Here is a 20,796-nt window from a genome sequence, read left to right on the forward strand (position 1 = left end):
CCCGTAAATTTTTATTTTAAAAACCAATGCCCTCACTCCAACAATTCTACTCGGAAATAAATCTCTATATTTTGAACTTTATACATTAATTAACATGTAATTAATCAATAAAGGCATAATCCAAATAGTTCAATTATATCTAGGCTTGTTGAAAAATATAACATTTAGTTTAGGTTTTTTGTCAGCCACTGTATCTAATAGAATATTCTAATTTGCTACTCAGGGGTGCTCACAGGGGGGATTAGGGCGAAGGCTGCGCTGTAGATATTTTCCCCTTCAAATAATATAAAATTCAACATTTATATATTTTTCAAAAATATATGTAAAACTTTTACGCCTTGAGTGCATAACATTTAGTCCATAAGTTGAAGAAAATAAAGTGTTTAAGGGTATTATCGAAAGCGGGGGGGGGGGGGGGGATATCCAACTCTTACATATTAGGTCTCAATTGACACGCGGGTTCTGGGGGGTATTCTGAATGAATTAAACGTTGGGAGGGGGTACAGTATGCAACTCTAGGTTTTAGATTATGGCGAGTATTTTAGTTAGAGGGGGATGGAGTATTAAATCCAATTCCCCTGTATTACTTTTATCTTAGACTATGGCGGACATTCTGGTGTGGAGATTGAGAATCATTTCTTTTTCTTTTCTTTTTTGGAGGAGGCAATATCCACTCTTCAATATCAACAGAAAGTCTAAAATTGGCATGAGAATTTTGGTGGTAGGATCGAGTATTAAATTTAAAGAGGGGAAGATAGGAGTCTCTTGATAAACTGTTAAATCTTAGATTGCCAAGGGATTTCTGCAGTGGAGAGAGAGTTCGAACATTACATTTTGGAGACTGTATTTAGCGATATGGTATTAACACTTTTTTGACCCCGAACTTGTCAAAAGATAAGCTGGAAAAGACTAAATATCTCGGGATCCTAAGAAAGTATTGGCACCCTATTAAATTAATATTCTTGAAAGCCTCCAAAGAGATAGATGTAAAAATATTCTATCTCGCTTCGCTCGCACCGAGTTGTTGCAAGAATGCGTGTTTGGCACTTTACTGAGGTGAAAGTGAAGTTTTACACTACAGCTGCATTACAAGACATATAAGCGATATTCTCAATATTCATGAATACCACCATTTCTTAAAATATATGCTTAGTGTTGGTTGCTTGGTTGGAAAATTTTACTTTACTTTAAAAATGGATTAATTTGCACTGAAGACAAAATCCACGTAATTATTGTTATGGGTTACTAAAATGATTACATTTACCACAGGAAAACGGAGGGATATCATTTGTGATTCTGGGATAATTAGTAGAGGGGCACAAAGGCCGCCAACATGAAGCTCTGCGATTTCATTCTATACTCTACTATACTATACTATAACTGGCATTATTTCAAAATCTGAAGGTGCATGACAAAAACCAATTTCAGATTCGTCTTCAGCAGCTCAAAAACTAAAAGGAACACCTTCTTTCATGCCAAAAAAATATTTCACTGTCGACCAGTGTAATTGAATCGGTCATACGGCTGGAGCATATTTTTTGGTTTGCCAAGGTTGATTTTTTTATCTTTATCGTAAGTTGTGTAACAATTGGTGTTAAATACTCAAATTGTGAGTTTCATAAACCCTCTCACAGACACTATTTATATGCATACTTACATAATTTAATTTAATACATTTAACCAATTAATGTTCAAGCTTAAAGTTTTCTCGAAAATCGAACAATTAGTAAATATGGTCAGTTTAACATTGTATTTCATTCAACTTTTTACTTATTCCGATCCTCTTCTACCGATTGGTGTCGAGGTCACGATCTTCTGTAAACTTCCTTCCTTCACTCCACGAGATGTTCCTCCTGCTCAGGATATACTTCATACCCTCATTCCATGTCCTACGTGGTCTTCCTTTCGGTCTCTTTGCATCCAATCCTCCCATTCTTGGTTCCCATATTAGATGTTCAGGCATTCTGCTGAGGTGTCCTAACCATCCGAGTTGTGCTTGCTCAACATCCTGATATATTGGTTTCTTGTTTAATGTTATTCTGATTCTTTGATTTCTGATTTTGTCCCTCTTGGTCTTTCCCCCTGTTCTCCTCAAATATTTCATTTCTACTGTTTGTAAGCTTTGTTTTTGTTTTTCATTAATTATCCAGGATTCACTTCCATATATCAATGTTGGTACATAAGTTGATTTGTACACAATCAGTTTTGTTTTTTGGCTTAGTTCCTTTTTCCCTATAAATCCTTTGTTTATGGCATAATATAATCTGTTTGTATTCTTTATTCGAGTGTTTAATTCTTCATCTATTTTTCCATTACTATTGATTGTAACACCTAGGTACTTAAAACTTTGTACTTGTTTTAGCTCTGAATCTTCAAGGCTTATTATGCAGGGTTTTTCTATTCTCCCTATCCTTAACACATTTTATTATTATTAATTATTAATCCTATTTCATTCAAATAGACATAAATTATTACGTATTCATCCAAACTATTTTAGGGGGGTTATGATGTACGATTTTAGAGACGGTCTTGAGTGATGGGCATCCCTGGTTAGGGAGGAGGTGCAAATCGAGTATAGTGTTCTGTTCATTAAAGCTAAGAGAAAAGTTACTTTCGGTAGACACGCTGTCGTAATTAAATACTTTGTGGGGGTTACGATATGGTGTGATGGCGCGAATGATATGATTTAGGGGGGGACGCATGATGTTATTTTGGGGGGGACGCATGACATGATTTTGAAGGGGATGCGCCATTGGCATTGGTGGATGGGCACCTTTGAGGCGCAGCCAAAAAGCCAAAATACAACACATATTTACAACATACACACACAATGTATAAGGTGATGTTAGCTGAAATCAGTCAAATTTCAATTTATTTATTTATTTATTTACTCAGAGTTTCAGATACAGTCTTATTTGGCCATTTTACACTGAAACAACATAAAGTAGAAACAAAAAATAACGAAAGATAAAAACAATAACAAGATGGGATAGATTTACATGTTCTTGGTCAGTAATATACAAAAATTACGTTCTGGAAGGATAATATCTACATTCAGGGGAAGTTTGTTGTAGATTTCTGGGAGCCTGTAAAACAAGGATCGTTGTAGAAGGTTGGGTTGGGTTGTGGAAGAGTTGCAGGTTGCGCCTTTGCTTTTGGGGTACCCTAAGTGTGAATTCACTGATTAGGATATCTGTTCTGATTTTGCCATTTATTATCTTGTATAAAAATTTCATGTCAGCTAGATCACGACGAAAGGATGGAGTGTGAATATTCAGAGCAGCCATAGTGTCTGATTTGGGTACATGTCGAAAGGAAGGTATTCTATGGCGAACAATTCCAAGAAAGAAACTGAGAACAGAATCACATAGTACACACTAGGCTGTATTTTTGCGGACAAACTATTCACTGGCGCCTGTATTAACAGTCAGTACAATTACAGAGAAACGTAATATAAGCAAACCATCTTCGGTGTGAATAACCATCCGCATGAAGTTTTACCATTCACCACTGACAGGCGCCACTGCTACCTTTTGCTATCACCTCTAGACCAAAACGTTTTACAAAAGATCAAGATCACTGCTAAATTTGAACCCCAGATAGCTGTGTTTCATCTCACTGGCGAAGCGTGACGTCACAAGATCCAGATCACCGGATCAAGGTCCGTCGAATCGTAGTCTTCTTCCCTTGGGGGAAACTCTTCACGGACCTTGTCCCGATTGTATGTTTGGAAACAAACTGTCACGAAGACTTTGGCAGTTAGGAAACAAAAGGATGATGTGTCATCAATGTAAATATTATATTCTGGAAAATACCCGGATATTTTACGCCTTTCACACAAATAAGAGGTTAGCAAGGAAATAACGTAATAAAGTCGGGTACTTTTTTTAAAAAAAAACAACTCAGCCATTTCCTGTAGGAACATCGATTTTTGGACTTTCCCTGCTATTTTGCTTACAATTTCGTAACATTTTTATCTGTGGTACAATCATCCTAGGGTCTTCTGTTGTGTCATACGCATATGTTTGTGCTTGTCCCTTCATAAATTTCAATTTATCAGCCAACATCTCCATCGAACGATTAGACAAATCGCAAGAAAAGCGACAAAACATAAATCATTCAAGCAGTCAATGGTACACGTATACAAAAGCAAATACGTATATACACATTTTTTAAAAAATCATTATGTTTTGTGTATAACTATTAACTAATAAACATTGTGTGCTTGGCACGCGAATCTATAACGTAAGGGTCTCAAGCAAGAGCTTAGGGGTTCGGATTTGAAAGAGTAACTAGTATGCAATTTATTGAAGCAAACTAAGAGTGGGTCTATAGTTTCTTGTATTACACTCTCAACATCTTATGCAAAGACTGAATACTGAAGTCCTCGATTTTTTTTTCAGTGTTCAGTGTTCATCCCAGAAGGTCTTGTTTCAAGTCAAATGTCTAGAAAACTCTTGATTACACGTTCAACACTATTGTCTTAAGTATTTGTATTTGGTTTGCCTACACCTGCATTGTTTGATTCTTTCAGATCATGTCAATATTATTCAAGATATCAACAATGAAACTCGGCGGAGTCTTGAATTACGTTTCTCTCCTGCTCTTCGTGGAAATTTTTGCTAACCAGGATAATCCGGTCCTGTTGAAAATTCTGGAAGTGCAGAGCACACTGGCGAACACAACTCCTGAGAAAAGTTGTGAAGATGTCCAAATCATTCTGGACGAGTACGACTTCATCGTCGTGGGAGCTGGTCCATCGGGATCGGCAGTGGCGAATAGACTCACGGAAGTCCCAGAGTGGAAAGTAGAGGTTGAATACGATAAGCTCGCTCGCTTTTTAATATTCGCAATTCATTTGCACGTACTTATAACTAATTTGCACGTACTTAGAACTTATTTGCGCGTACTTAGAATTTATTAGCAAGTACTTAGCGTACTTTACATTTATGTATTTGCATGTTTATAACTTTTTATGAATATATATTTATTTATTTTATGAAAAATATGTATATAAAAGGTAATTAGAGGTACTAAATGCTATGCATATGGTTTTATATTCATTACTGCAAAGTATGTAATGTATAAATCGATAATATTAATGTTTATAGTATTGAAAATAAGAGTTTATGGTTTATGAACCGCTATGAACGGTGGTAATGGGTGTAGGTATAGGTCCAATTACGATTTAGGATGGTCCCGGTACTCGAACCCGAGATATGTAATATTATTAATTAGTACTATGTAATAATGTATGTTATTATGGTATGAAACACGGTGGTGCAACACGCTAGACAGAATACTGTCTCAGAATTTCGACTCCGCGCTCCGCGCTGAGGGTAGACGAGAAAGGAATTTGGGAGATATGCGGTCAAGGTCAAATGACGTCACAACGTCAGGACAAAGAAGGAACCCGATTGACCAATCAGAGAACGCGTCGGTAGATTTTCAGAACCGGTTTTTTCAAGGTTAACCAGTACGCAAGAACAGGAGAAAGGTATGCAATGCCGTAGGGCAGGGGAGGGATTCAACCAGACAACAAAGGATGTCTGGAAATAAGCAGCAAGGGTTAAATCTCTGAAGCTATGCGGTTTCCGCCGCCAATTAATATTCCGCTCAGGTTTGCCTCCAAGGCACAGGACGCTTTAGCGCAGGTTTTTTTTATCTGTACTATGAAGAAGGGAGAGCTATTAGGGACGGGGCCTACAGTTTTCACCATTTGCTTTTATCACGGGGTAACGAACCTAGGACCCTTTGATTATTGATTTAGGTAGTAAATGTATGTTACTGTGTGCTATTTAACTTAATTTTGAGTTTATTTTTTACCAAACTTTGACTTTATGTCAAACATTTTCACAGCTTATCCTTATTTTTACAAAAATAACACTATTTGTACTATTCAAGCAACATTTTTTATTAAATGTTGGACTCACAAAAAACATTTTTTCAACTTTTAACTTATTATTTTAAAACTTTAAGTTAATTTTTTACCAAAATAACACTATTTGTACTATTCAAGCAACATTTTTATTAAATTTTGCACTCACAAAAAACATTTTTTCAATTTTTAACTTATTATTTTACAATTTTATGTTAATTTTTTTACCAAAATAACACTATTTGTACTATTCAGGCAACATTTTTTATTAAATTTTGGACTCGCAAAGACATTTTTACAACTTTTTAATTTATTATTTACAATTTTGTACCTATTTTTAACCTAAATAACACTATTTATACTATTAAGGAAAGACTTTTAGTTATATTTTCGACACACAAAGTGTGTGTTCTCAACTTCTATCTGTTTATTTCACAAGTTTAGGCTTATTATTATTATTCAAATAACACAATTCAATCTGTTCAGGAAAGACTTTTAGTTATATTTTCGACACACAGAGTGTGTTTTTTCAACTTCTATCTGTTTATTTCACAAGTTTAGGCTTATTATTACCAAAATAATACAATTCAATCTGCTCAGGAAAGACTTTTAGTTATATTTTCGACACACAGAGTGTGTGATCTCAACTTCTATCTGTTTATTTTACAAGTTTAGGCTTATTATTACCAAAATAACACAATTCAATCTGTTCAGGAAAGACTTTTAGTCGCATTTTCGACACACAAAGTGTGTGTTCTCAACTTCTATCTGTTTATTTTACAAGTTTAGGCTTATTATTACTCAAATAACACAATTCTATCTGTTCAGGAAAGATTTTTAGTTACATTTTCGACACACAAAGTGTGTGTTCTCAACTTTTATTTGTTTATTTTACAAGTTTAGCCTAATATTTACTCAAATGACACTATTTATATTATTCAGGCACCATTTTTATTACATTTTGGACTCTCAAAGACACACACACACACACACAGAGAGAGAGAGAGAGAGAGAGAGAGAAAGAGAGAGAGAGAGAGATTTTCCAAGTTTACAGGATTATTCTCTAGTTTACTCAAATAACACAATTTAGATGTGTTTTGAATTATATTTTGGATGCAAAAGTATGTTTTGACAAGTTCTACCCTTTTATTTTACAAGTTTAGGCTTATTATTACTCAAATAACACAATTTAATCCAGTCAGGAAGGATTTGTTATTATATTTTGGATGCACAAAGAGAGGTTTTCAACTTTTTTATTGATTTTTTGCAGGGTATGTATTCATTTTTATTTATTTTGTTTTGTATCATATATACATTTACAAATTTTTAACTTAGAGTTTAGTATTTATTTAATTTTTTTTAAAAACACTAAAAAAGTACTTTTAGCTAAAATGTAAGCCACAGAATATATTATTATTATTATTATTATTAGGGTTTACTGATTTCCACTATGCTATTTTTGGTTCTGTATTTCTATATGTATTTATTTAGGGCAGGTTACGCCTGCCACGTAGGAAAGTTTGTTTATTTTAGAGTTTGCTGAGTATTTTGTTACTGCTATACTAGGTAAAAGTTTTCTAAATATACCAGATAGAGCTCTATATACTTTTGTTTTTGCTATTTTGGAGATGATGCGATCAGCACCACTCTCCATCTGCTTTTTATTTTATGTACCCAATATTATTTTGAGGCTTAGTGAATTCTAGAGCCTATTTATGCAGGAGAGAGGAGAGAGGACTTGAAAATTTTGATCTCAGACAACCCACAACTACTTGTCAAAGGATATTTTATATTTATTATGTGCCACTAGAATATCAAAGCTTGCTTAATTTTTATGTCTGTAACGCATTTATTGTATTTCTAGCTAAGGCTTACTGGATAAAGTACACGAAATGTTTAACATTTCAACTATTTGCTTTTATACGAGGGCAATTTTTTAGTGTAACGAAAATTATGATGTGTCTATGAGGTCTGAAACCCCTTTACCGAGGGTCCATATTTGGACGCTTACTAATATTGTTTTTTCCCCTTACATATAACAATTTAACAATATAATTACAATACGAAGTTAACAGACGGCTTAGGGGCCTAGGTCCACTTTCCAAACTTTTTTACTATTCTAGAAGAATTATTTAGCTTTATAGCCTTTTTCAAGGTATTTTTGAAGTATTACTGGTTTTTTGGGTGCATCAACACTTGGGTTATTTCCATTTGGTTTATTATACGAGGTTTATTTTTTACTCTAAGATCAATATATGTCTCCGAGGACTAAAATACATTTATTGAAGCTAAAAGCTTAGGCTGTAACTAGGGACTTAGCATGTATATCGACAATTTATAGGACAACACGAACCTTACAAAGGATTATAGGTGACGTAGGACCACACGCCAGAGCTTTGTTAATCTGCAAGAAGCAGTTGCAACTAATGCTACGAGGATATAATGTTAATTTTTCATTGTTTCACAAGGAGGCTATTTTTTATACACCCAATATTTGCTTTTTCAAGTAACTACATGTACCAGAAGCACACATGCCAACACTAACTAGATTTTGATTTATACTATCTCAGGTGCTAAATGTATCAAGAACACTGATTGTACATATTTTTGAGAATCCAACTATATCAGGATTTTTCTATGTAAGTATATTTTTATTGACTGGCTTATTTAACAGATCAAACAGAAAGACGGCAAAATTCACTAAATGTAGGTGATTGCATAAAAATAACTAGATCAAGGGGTGACCAACAGTGAGCTGAATGTATATATAGAGGGTTGCGCTCTATTATTCTCACCTTCGCTGGATTGGCGAAGGAACGCACTTGTGGGCGGTAGAACCTGAACGGGCTCCACCATGGCATCGGAGACTCGAAGCAGATGTTTTGGAGGATGAACCCAAGTAGGGTCATAGGCGCTACGACCAATTTGGTCATTGCTTTTTATATGAGGAACCAATTTGGCCCACTCCCAAAATTAACTTAGATTGCTTATAACTTATGAAATTTGAAGTCTGCACAAGATCCGATGACAAAATCTAAAATTGTAACAACCCTGCCAGGGACTTGAACCCTGGACAGATAGGTTAAAAGCCTAGCGCTATACAAACTAAGCTATCTGGGCACAAGGTATTTTTTTCTTGAAAAGTTAGTTATGTTAAGAAATATATTGAAACATTTGAGAACACTCTTGGTCTGGTTCGACAGAGAAGGAGACAACATTTCCAAATTTTTACAGACTGGGTGTATTTTTCCACTATAGAGGCCTTCACTATATGTAATTCGAAACGCTAAAGTTCAGCTAGCTTCCAAAATTGAGGTAAAGATTGTGTTTGGCGAGATTAACAAGTTACAATTATATCCAGTTACGGACAAATAAAGCTAAAACTCTCAGATTTACTGTACTAGCCAAGTTTTAGTAACATTTTCCTTCGCTATAGTACTAATACCAAAGAAATAGGTATATTTTATTTATAATTTGACAAAATGTACTAGTATTTAATTCACAAAGTTAGGTAAAAAAACAGTATTTTTTAAAAATATTGTTGCTGCCTTCAAATTTTATGTTATTTAGCCACTAACAACTGGTTTACACTGTTTGACATCCTTTAAATAGCAAAAGAAGGAATTATTTGTTTAGTATTTTTACTACTTTATATTTATTTAAGAAAACAATTGTACAGTTTAACTTAATTTTTAACAAATTGTTACTAATTTATATATCAAAGTTATGTTATTTAGAGTGTATCAAGGCGTAAAAAGTTAATATTTGTACTTATCAGTTCAACTAACAATTATATTTTACACACAAAAGATGATGTTTACAGTTAAATTACTTGAATCAGAGAATAATATTTTACAGTAATTGATTCATTCAGCACTAGTCAGTACTTTTATGCTTCAGAAAGTTTTCTTAATTTTCTATTACGCATGCTATTTTGGGCTATTTTTAAAATGTATTTCTAAGGCAAACTGGTTTAATTTTCTGCTTATAATGCAAAGTTGACATAGTTTTCGCACAATGCATTGTACATTTGTTATATTCTCTACTTACAATTCAAATATTATGCTTATTTAATGTATAACTAACTAACTCTCTAGCCTTCTTAAACCCGAAGGTTTGTGGCTGCAGCAACACATGCCTTTCATCTGTCCCTGTTCTGAGCAAGATCTATATACTCCTTTCCTTCCCTACCAATTTCCTTTTGGTCCATCTCTACATTATCCCTCCATCTTTGTTTTGGTTTTTCTATTGGTCTTTTATCATCAGGTTTCCCAACAAGAATCCTGTATACTCTTTTTTCCTCTCTCATTTGTACCACAGGATCTACACACCTAAGTCTTTTTGATTTAATCATTCTAATAATATCTGGACATGAATACAAATTATGTACTTCCAAATTATGTAACCTTCTCCACTCATCTGTCTCCTCATCTGTTTTAGGTCCAAATATTTTCCTAAGGATTTTATTTTCAAATACTCTCAATTTATGTTCCTTTTTCAATGTAAGAGACCAAGTTTATTTACTGTATTTAACTTTTATTTTTTGTAATTAACAAAAATTAAAAGCTTATACTGTAGTTATTATATCTTTTTCTATCAGCTTATTTTGAAATTAATATTATTAGGTATAGTCTTTGATTTATAACTGTATTGCTTTTTTTATCAATTTATCTAAGAGTACACGCAGACAAACACATGTGTTCACACTTTTATGTAAATAGATATGCCATTTTTCAATATTTTAGTATGAAGATTGCACTTTAGCTATTTAAGCAAGGGTAGGAAAGGTAGGATTTCTGAGAATTTGTTGCAGGATTTTGTTGTCCAAGTATAGATGAGAACTGAGCTGGGAGACTGTTTTGAACATTTTCATGATAGTTTGCATGTGAACTGTATGCAAATTGAGCACTATTGACTGTGCATGCTTCTAAGTTTTGCTGTTATTTCACATCAACTTTGTGAGACTGTAGACAGTTTTCCTATTTCAAGTAGTTTTTATTGATTGTATTTGTATATGTTTTGGGGACTTAGCAGTTTTATGTTATGAGGCAGTTTGTTGTAGAATATTTTTACCGGATTGTTTTGAGATATTGAGTGTCTGCTGTTTTACTTGTAATTATTTTCCTTCTTGTGTTGTGTATTTGACTATATTTTGTCCAAGTTCGTAGTATTTAGAATAATTGTTATTGACTTGTAGATGTAGGGAGTAATAATCCTTTGCAAGATGCTCTATACTTTAGTCTGAACATTATTCTTAGTGTTCACTTTTGAAGCCTTAGTATTCTGGTAGTATTATTAATGTAGAGGTAAATTAGGCTGAAATGTAGGCATTTTTCTGATACATTATACTCACTTAGTTGTTTCAGCAGGTAGAAGTTGCATGATGGTTTACTGCTGATGATGTTAATTTGCTCTTCTTATGTACTACGTATGATGTAGCTTACTTGAGTAATTGGAATTTTCTACTGAAAAAAGGATTGCTTGTCTATTTTATTCCTATGTTGTTGAGTTTGTCCATAAGCAAGCCATGTTTTTACTCTATCCTATGCCTTGGAAGAATCTAGATATATTGTGTTTGCAGTTTTATGTTTCTCTAAGGTTTCAGCTATGTAGTTTTTTAAACTGTGCTATGGGTGTGACTATTGATTTCTCTTTCTGGATGCCATGTTGGTTTCTGTGTATTCATCTTGCTGCTTGAATTTGACTTAGGTTGTTTGCTTTTTCTCTTAGATCTTTATATGTTTATTTGTTCAGTATTTTTTATTTTTTAATATTCTTTTACATAAAAAAATCAAAGTACATTGTTAAAGTCAAAGTGTGTTAAAATTCAATTTTTCAAAGTTAAAATTTTAAAAATACAATTTTCTAAAATCAAAAGTTATAATAGTATATTTTTGTTAGCAGAAGTTTTTATACTAGGGCAAATTATTTTGTTGTTAATGTAAAATTTGTTAGTTAATGTAAAATTAAAGTAATTAAACATCAATTTTTCAAAGTTAAAGCTTTAAAAATACAATTTTCTAAAATTAAAAGTTATAATAGTACATTTTTGTTAGTAGAAGTTTTTTTTTTACTAGAGTAAATTATTTTGTTGTTAAAGTAAAATATGTTAGTTAATGTAAAATTAAAATAAATAAAATTCAAAAAAATAAAAAATACTGAACAAATAAACATATAAAGATCTAAGAGAAAAAGCAAACAACCTAAGTCAAATTCAAGCAGCAAGACGAATACACAGAAACCAACATGGCATCCAGAAAGAGAAATCAATAGTCACACCCATAGCACAGTTTAAAAAACTACATAGCTGAAACCTTAGAGAAACATAAAACTGCAAACACAATATATCTAGATTCTTCCAAGGCATAGGATAGAGTAAAAACATGGCTTGCTTATGGACAAACTCAACAACATAGGAATAAAATAGACAAGCAATCCTTTTTTCAGTAGAAAATTCCAATTACTCAAGTAAGCTACATCATACGTAGTACATAAGAAGAGCAAATTAACATCATCAGCAGTAAACCATCATGCAACTTCTACCTGCTGAAACAACTAAGTGAGTATAATGTATCAGAAAAATGCCTACATTTCAGCCTAATTTACCTCTACATTAATAATACTACCAGAATACTAAGGCTTCAAAAGTGAACACTAAGAATAATGTTCAGACTAAAGTATAGAGCATCTTGCAAAGGATTATTACTCCCTACATCTACAAGTCAATAACAATTATTCTAAATACTACGAACTTGGACAAAATATAGTCAAATACACAACACAAGAAGGAAAATAATTACAAGTAAAACAGCAGACACTCAATATCTCAAAACAATCCGGTAAAAATATTCTACAACAAACTGCCTCATAACATAAAACTGCTAAGTCCCCAAAACATATACAAATACAATCAATAAAAACTACTTGAAATAGGAAAACTGTCTACAGTCTCACAAAGTTGATGTGAAATAACAGCAAAACTTAGAAGCATGCACAGTCAATAGTGCTCAATTTGCATACAGTTCACATGCAAACTATCATGAAAATGTTCAAAACAGTCTCCCAGCTCAGTTCTCATCTATACTTGGACAACAAAATCCTGCAACAAATTCTCAGAAATCCTACCTTTCCTACCCTTGCTTAAATAGCTAAAGTGCAATCTTCATACTAAAATATTGAAAAATGGCATATCTATTTACATAAAAGTGTGAACACATGTGTTTGTCTGCGTGTACTCTTAGATAAATTGATAAAAAAAGCAATACAGTTATAAATCAAAGACTATACCTAATAATATTAATTTCAAAATAAGCTGATAGAAAAAGATATAATAACTACAGTATAAGCTTTTAATTTTTGTTAATTACAAAAAATAAAAGTTAAATACAGTAAATAAACTTGGTCTCTTACATTGAAAAAGGAACATAAATTGAGAGTATTTGAAAATAAAATCCTTAGGAAAATATTTGGACCTAAAACAGATGAGGAGACAGATGAGTGGAGAAGGTTACATAATTTGGAAGTACATAATTTGTATTCATGTCCAGATATTATTAGAATGATTAAATCAAAAAGACTTAGGTGTGTAGATCCTGTGGTACAAATGAGAGAGGAAAAAAGAGTATACAGGATTCTTGTTGGGAAACCTGATGATAAAAGACCAATAGAAAAACCAAAACAAAGATGGAGGGATAATGTAGAGATGGACCAAAAGGAAATTGGTAGGGAAGGAAAGGAGTATATAGATCTTGCTCAGAACAGGGACAGATGAAAGGCATGTGTTGCTGCAGCCACAAACCTTCGGGTTTAAGAAGGCTAGAGAGTTAGTTAGTTATACATTAAATAAGCATAATATTTGAATTGTAAGTAGAGAATATAACAAATGTACAATGCATTGTGCGAAAACTATGTCAACTTTGCATTATAAGCAGAAAATTAAACCAGTTTGCCTTAGAAATACATTTTAAAAATAGCCCAAAATAGCATGCGTAATAGAAAATTAAGAAAACTTTCTGAAGCATAAAAGTACTGACTAGTGCTGAATGAATCAATTACTGTAAAATATTATTCTCTGATTCAAGTAATTTAACTGTAAACATCATCTTTTGTGTGTAAAATATAATTGTTAGTTGAACTGATAAGTACAAATATTAACTTTTTACGCCTTGATACACTCTAAATAACATAACTTTGATATATAAATTAGTAACAATTTGTTAAAAATTAAGTTAAACTGTACAATTGTTTTCTTAAATAAATATAAAGTAGTAAAAATACTAAACAAATAATTCCTTCTTTTGCTATTTAAAGGATGTCAAACAGTGTAAACCAGTTGTTAGTGGCTAAATAACATAAAATTTGAAGGCAGCAACAATATTTTTAAAAAATACTGTTTTTTTACCTAACTTTGTGAATTAAATACTAGTACATTTTGTCAAATTATAAATAAAATATACCTATTTCTTTGGTATTAGTACTATAGCGAAGGAAAATGTTACTAAAACTTGGCTAGTACAGTAAATCTGAGAGTTTTAGCTTTATTTGTCCGTAACTGGATATAATTGTAACTTGTTAATCTCGCCAAACACAATCTTTACCTCAATTTTGGAAGCTAGCTGAACTTTAGCGTTTCGAATTACATATAGTGAAGGCCTCTATAGTGGAAAAATACACCCAGTCTGTAAAAATTTGGAAATGTTGTCTCCTTCTCTGTCGAACCAGACCAAGAGTGTTCTCAAATGTTTCAATATATTTCTTAACATAACTAACTTTTCAAGAAAAAAATACCTTGTGCCCAGATAGCTTAGTTTGTATAGCGCTAGGCTTTTAACCTATCTGTCCAGGGTTCAAGTCCCTGGCAGGGTTGTTACAATTTTAGATTTTGTCATCGGATCTTGTGCAGACTTCAAATTTCATAAGTTATAAGCAATCTAAGTTAATTTTGGGAGTGGGCCAAATTGGTTCCTCATATAAAAAGCAATGACCAAATTGGTCGTAGCGCCTATGACCCTACTTGGGTTCATCCTCCAAAACATCTGCTTCGAGTCTCCGATGCCATGGTGGAGCCCGTTCAGGTTCTACCGCCCACAAGTGCGTTCCTTCGCCAATCCAGCGAAGGTGAGAATAATAGAGCGCAACCCTCTATATATACATTCAGCTCACTGTTGGTCACCCCTTGATCTAGTTATTTTTATGCAATCACCTACATTTAGTGAATTTTGCCGTCTTTCTGTTTGATCTGTTAAATAAGCCAGTCAATAAAAATATACTTACATAGAAAAATCCTGATATAGTTGGATTCTCAAAAATATGTACAATCAGTGTTCTTGATACATTTAGCACCTGAGATAGTATAAATCAAAATCTAGTTAGTGTTGGCATGTGTGCTTCTGGTACATGTAGTTACTTGAAAAAGCAAATATTGGGTGTATAAAAAATAGCCTCCTTGTGAAACAATGAAAAATTAACATTATATCCTCGTAGCATTAGTTGCAACTGCTTCTTGCAGATTAACAAAGCTCTGGCGTGTGGTCCTACGTCACCTATAATCCTTTGTAAGGTTCGTGTTGTCCTATAAATTGTCGATATACATGCTAAGTCCCTAGTTACAGCCTAAGCTTTTAGCTTCAATAAATGTATTTTAGTCCTCGGAGACATATATTGATCTTAGAGTAAAAAATAAACCTCGTATAATAAACCAAATGGAAATAACCCAAGTGTTGATGCACCCAAAAAACCAGTAATACTTCAAAAATACCTTGAAAAAGGCTATAAAGCTAAATAATTCTTCTAGAATAGTAAAAAAGTTTGGAAAGTGGACCTAGGCCCCTAAGCCGTCTGTTAACTTCGTATTGTAATTATATTGTTAAATTGTTATATGTAAGGGGAAAAAACAATATTAGTAAGCGTCCAAATATGGACCCTCGGTAAAGGGGTTTCAGACCTCATAGACACATCATAATTTTCGTTACACTAAAAAATTGCCCTCGTATAAAAGCAAATAGTTGAAATGTTAAACATTTCGTGTACTTTATCCAGTAAGCCTTAGCTAGAAATACAATAAATGCGTTACAGACATAAAAATTAAGCAAGCTTTGATATTCTAGTGGCACATAATAAATATAAAATATCCTTTGACAAGTAGTTGTGGGTTGTCTGAGATCAAAATTTTCAAGTCCTCTCTCCTCTCTCCTGCATAAATAGGCTCTAGAATTCACTAAGCCTCAAAATAATATTGGGTACATAAAATAAAAAGCAGATGGAGAGTGGTGCTGATCGCATCATCTCCAAAATAGCAAAAACAAAAGTATATAGAGCTCTATCTGGTATATTTAGAAAACTTTTACCTAGTATAGCAGTAACAAAATACTCAGCAAACTCTAAAATAAACAAACTTTCCTACGTGGCAGGCGTAACCTGCCCTAAATAAATACATATAGAAATACAGAACCAAAAATAGCATAGTGGAAATCAGTAAACCCTAATAATAATAATAATAATAATATATTCTGTGGCTTACATTTTAGCTAAAAGTACTTTTTTAGTGTTTTTAAAAAAAATTAAATAAATACTAAACTCTAAGTTAAAAATTTGTAAATGTATATATGATACAAAACAAAATAAATAAAAATGAATACATACCCTGCAAAAAATCAATAAAAAAGTTGAAAACCTCTCTTTGTGCATCCAAAATATAATAACAAATCCTTCCTGACTGGATTAAATTGTGTTATTTGAGTAATAATAAGCCTAAACTTGTAAAATAAAAGGGTAGAACTTGTCAAAACATACTTTTGCATCCAAAATATAATTCAAAACACATCTAAATTGTGTTATTTGAGTAAACTAGAGAATAATCCTGTAAACTTGGAAAATCTCTCTCTCTCTCTCTTTCTCTCTCTCTCTCTCTCTCTCTCTGTGTGTGTGTGTGTGTGTGTCTTTGAGAGTCCAAAATGTAATAAAAATGGTGCCTGAATAATATAAATAGTGTCATTTGAGTAAATATTAGGCTAAACTTGTAAAATAAACAAATAAAAGTTGAGAACACACACTTTGTGTGTCGAAAATGTAACTAAAAATCTTTCCTGAACAGATAGAATTGTGTTATTTGAGTAATAATAAGCCTAAACTTGTAAAATAAACAGATAGAAGTTGAGAACACACACTTTGTGTGTCGAAAATGCGACTAAAAGTCTTTCCTGAACAGATTGAATTGTGTTATTTTGGTAATAATAAGCCTAAACTTGTAAAATAAACAGATAGAAGTTGAGATCACACACTCTGTGTGTCGAAAATATAACTAAAAGTCTTTCCTGAGCAGATTGAATTGTATTATTTTGGTAATAATAAGCCTAAACTTGTGAAATAAACAGATAGAAGTTGAAAAAACACACTCTGTGTGTCGAAAATATAACTAAAAGTCTTTCCTGAACAGATTGAATTGTGTTATTTGAATAATAATAATAAGCCTAAACTTGTGAAATAAACAGATAGAAGTTGAGAACACACACTTTGTGTGTCGAAAATATAACTAAAAGTCTTTCCTTAATAGTATAAATAGTGTTATTTAGGTTAAAAATAGGTACAAAATTGTAAATAATAAATTAAAAAGTTGTAAAAATGTCTTTGCGAGTCCAAAATTTAATAAAAAATGTTGCCTGAATAGTACAAATAGTGTTATTTTGGTAAAAAAATTAACATAAAATTGTAAAATAATAAGTTAAAAATTGAAAAAATGTTTTTTGTGAGTGCAAAATTTAATAAAAATGTTGCTTGAATAGTACAAATAGTGTTATTTTGGTAAAAAATTAACTTAAAGTTTTAAAATAATAAGTTAAAAGTTGAAAAAATGTTTTTTGTGAGTCCAACATTTAATAAAAAATGTTGCTTGAATAGTACAAATAGTGTTATTTTTGTAAAAATAAGGATAAGCTGTGAAAATGTTTGACATAAAGTCAAAGTTTGGTAAAAAATAAACTCAAAATTAAGTTAAATAGCACACAGTAACATACATTTACTACCTAAATCAATAATCAAAGGGTCCTAGGTTCGTTACCCCGTGATAAAAGCAAATGGTGAAAACTGTAGGCCCCGTCCCTAATAGCTCTCCCTTCTTCATAGTACAGATAAAAAAAACCTGCGCTAAAGCGTCCTGTGCCTTGGAGGCAAACCTGAGCGGAATATTAATTGGCGGCGGAAACCGCATAGCTTCAGAGATTTAACCCTTGCTGCTTATTTCCAGACATCCTTTGTTGTCTGGTTGAATCCCTCCCCTGCCCTACGGCATTGCATACCTTTCTCCTGTTCTTGCGTACTGGTTAACCTTGAAAAAACCGGTTCTGAAAATCTACCGACGCGTTCTCTGATTGGTCAATCGGGTTCCTTCTTTGTCCTGACGTTGTGACGTCATTTGACCTTGACCGCATATCTCCCAAATTCCTTTCTCGTCTACCCTCAGCGCGGAGCGCGGAGTCGAAATTCTGAGACAGTATTCTGTCTAGCGTGTTGCACCACCGTGTTTCATACCATAATAACATACATTATTACATAGTACTAATTAATAATATTACATATCTCGGGTTCGAGTACCGGGACCATCCTAAATCGTAATTGGACCTATACCTACACCCATTACCACCGTTCATAGCGGTTCATAAACCATAAACTCTTATTTTCAATACTATAAACATTAATATTATCGATTTATACATTACATACTTTGCAGTAATGAATATAAAACCATATGCATAGCATTTAGTACCTCTAATTACCTTTTATATACATATTTTTCATAAAATAAATAAATATATATTCATAAAAAGTTATAAACATGCAAATACATAAATGTAAAGTACGCTAAGTACTTGCTAATAAATTCTAAGTACGCGCAAATAAGTTCTAAGTACGTGCAAATTAGTTATAAGTACGTGCAAATGAATTGCGAATATTAAAAAGCGAGCGAGCTTATCGTATTCAACCTCTACTGTGGAACGTTCTACTCTTAGAAGCTGGAGAAGAAGCGCCCTTTTTGACAAATATACCTGTGACGGCGAGCTACAACCAACTAACACCTTACAACTGGGGCTACAAAACTGAGCCCTCCGATTCTGCATGCCTTTCCATGAATGAAAACCGCTGCTCGTGGCCTCGTGGCAAGGCATTAGGTGGATCCTCTATGCTCAACTACATGATCAACACTCGCGGGAATAGGCATGATTATGATGATTGGGAAGCTATGGGGAACACAGGATGGGGGTATAAAGATATCTTCCCATACTTTCTTAAACTGGAGAACATGACTATACCTGAACTCATGAACTCCCCCTATCATTCTACAGGGGGATATCTTACTATAGAGAAACCCCACTATCAGACACCTTTGAGGCCGGCATTTCTCGAAGGGGCGAGGGAAAAAGGTTTTGTGATCGGGGACTACAATGGGAAAAGTCAATTTAAATACTCTTACATGCAAGCTACAACGAAAGAAGGGAGAAGAGTAAATGCTGCAACGGCTTACCTAAAACCAGTATGTGACAGACCTAATTTACATATCGCAAGACTTACTTACGTTACCAAAGTCCTCATTGATCCCGAGTCCAGAGGAGCATATGGAGTGGAATATTTTAGACATGGGAGTTTAAGAACTGTGAAAGCTACCAAGGAGGTCATTCTGTCAGCTGGAGCCATTAATTCCCCTCAACTCTTAATGCTGTCTGGAATAGGACCTCGGGAACATCTAGATGAATTAGGCATTCCTGTCTTACAAGATCTGAAGGTTGGACACAATCTTCAGGATCATCTTACGTCAATGTCAGCAATCCTTCTCATAAACGAAACTGTGTCCATAAAAGATTCCTGCATACTCAATCCGGAAGTCACTGTGGACTATTTTGTTCGCCATACTGGTCTTCTGACCATTCCAGGTGGTGTTGAGGCTCTAGGATGGGAATACACTAAATACATAAATTCAAGCAGTGGGCGACCTGACGTAGAGTTAATTCTAGCAAGTGGTAGCATAAATTCGGAGCAGCTATTTCCAAGTATAGCGTTGGGAATAAATCTAAGGAGAGACACCTATGATGAGTATGTTAGGCCTATTCTCTACAAACACGCATGGGTTGGTATGCCGCTGACATTGCGACCTCAAAGTAGAGGTTTGGTGAAGCTTCGAAGTACTAACCCGTTTGATGATCCACTTATGTACCACAATTACTTTGATGTGCATCGCGATATTGAAATAATGGTTGAGGGAGTGAAGAAAATCATTGCATTGAGCGAAACAGATGCCTTGCAAAAGTTTGGCTCTACCCTTTATCGAAGACCAATGCCTGGATGTGAAGAATTGGAATTTGGCTCAGACGAATACTGGGAGTGTGCAATAAGACACCTTTCTTTCCCACTTCATCACCAATGTAGCACTTGCAAGATGGGTCCCTCTTCGGATCCTGGCGCTGTTGTGAATCCCGAACTAGAGGTGTACGGTGTTGAAAGGCTTCGTGTCATCGATGCCTCCATTATACCCACTCTCCCAAGCGCCCACCTGACAACTCCCTGCTACATGATTGGGGAGAAGGGGTCAGACCTAATTAAGAGAGCATGGGGGAAAGTGTAGAAGGTAACTTCTGATAAATACCGACCCTTCTTTAAAAACCTATTTCTGCAGTAGTCATGCATCTTAATCTCTACTTGCTTTATACATTTTGTCATTACTTTAAATTTCAAAACATTATATATATTTCGTCTTAGTAAAATAAACAAGTTATATGTATCTGACAGTTCTTTAATTCAAATTGTTGTTATATTTAATATACTTGATATTATAAGTGTCTTGACTACATACTTTTCAATTACTTGTTACCAGGTAACGGGTTTATATGTAAATAGTTATCTTCATATGATGCTAAAATCAATATTATTTT

The 20,796-nt window shown here is 33.5% G+C and overlaps 1 pseudogene; it reads left to right on the forward strand.

Annotated features, from left to right (window-relative positions):
- Window positions 1–4,564: 4,564 nt before the first annotated feature.
- LOC145992525 (glucose dehydrogenase [FAD, quinone] pseudogene) lies at window positions 4,565–20,489 on the forward strand (annotated as a pseudogene).
- The last annotated feature ends 307 nt before the right edge of the window (window positions 20,490–20,796 follow it).

Source organism: Lepisma saccharinum, chromosome 9, assembly GCF_977018435.1.
Source record: "Lepisma saccharinum chromosome 9, izLepSacc3.1, whole genome shotgun sequence".
Taxonomy (NCBI): Eukaryota; Metazoa; Arthropoda; class Insecta; order Zygentoma; family Lepismatidae; genus Lepisma; species Lepisma saccharinum.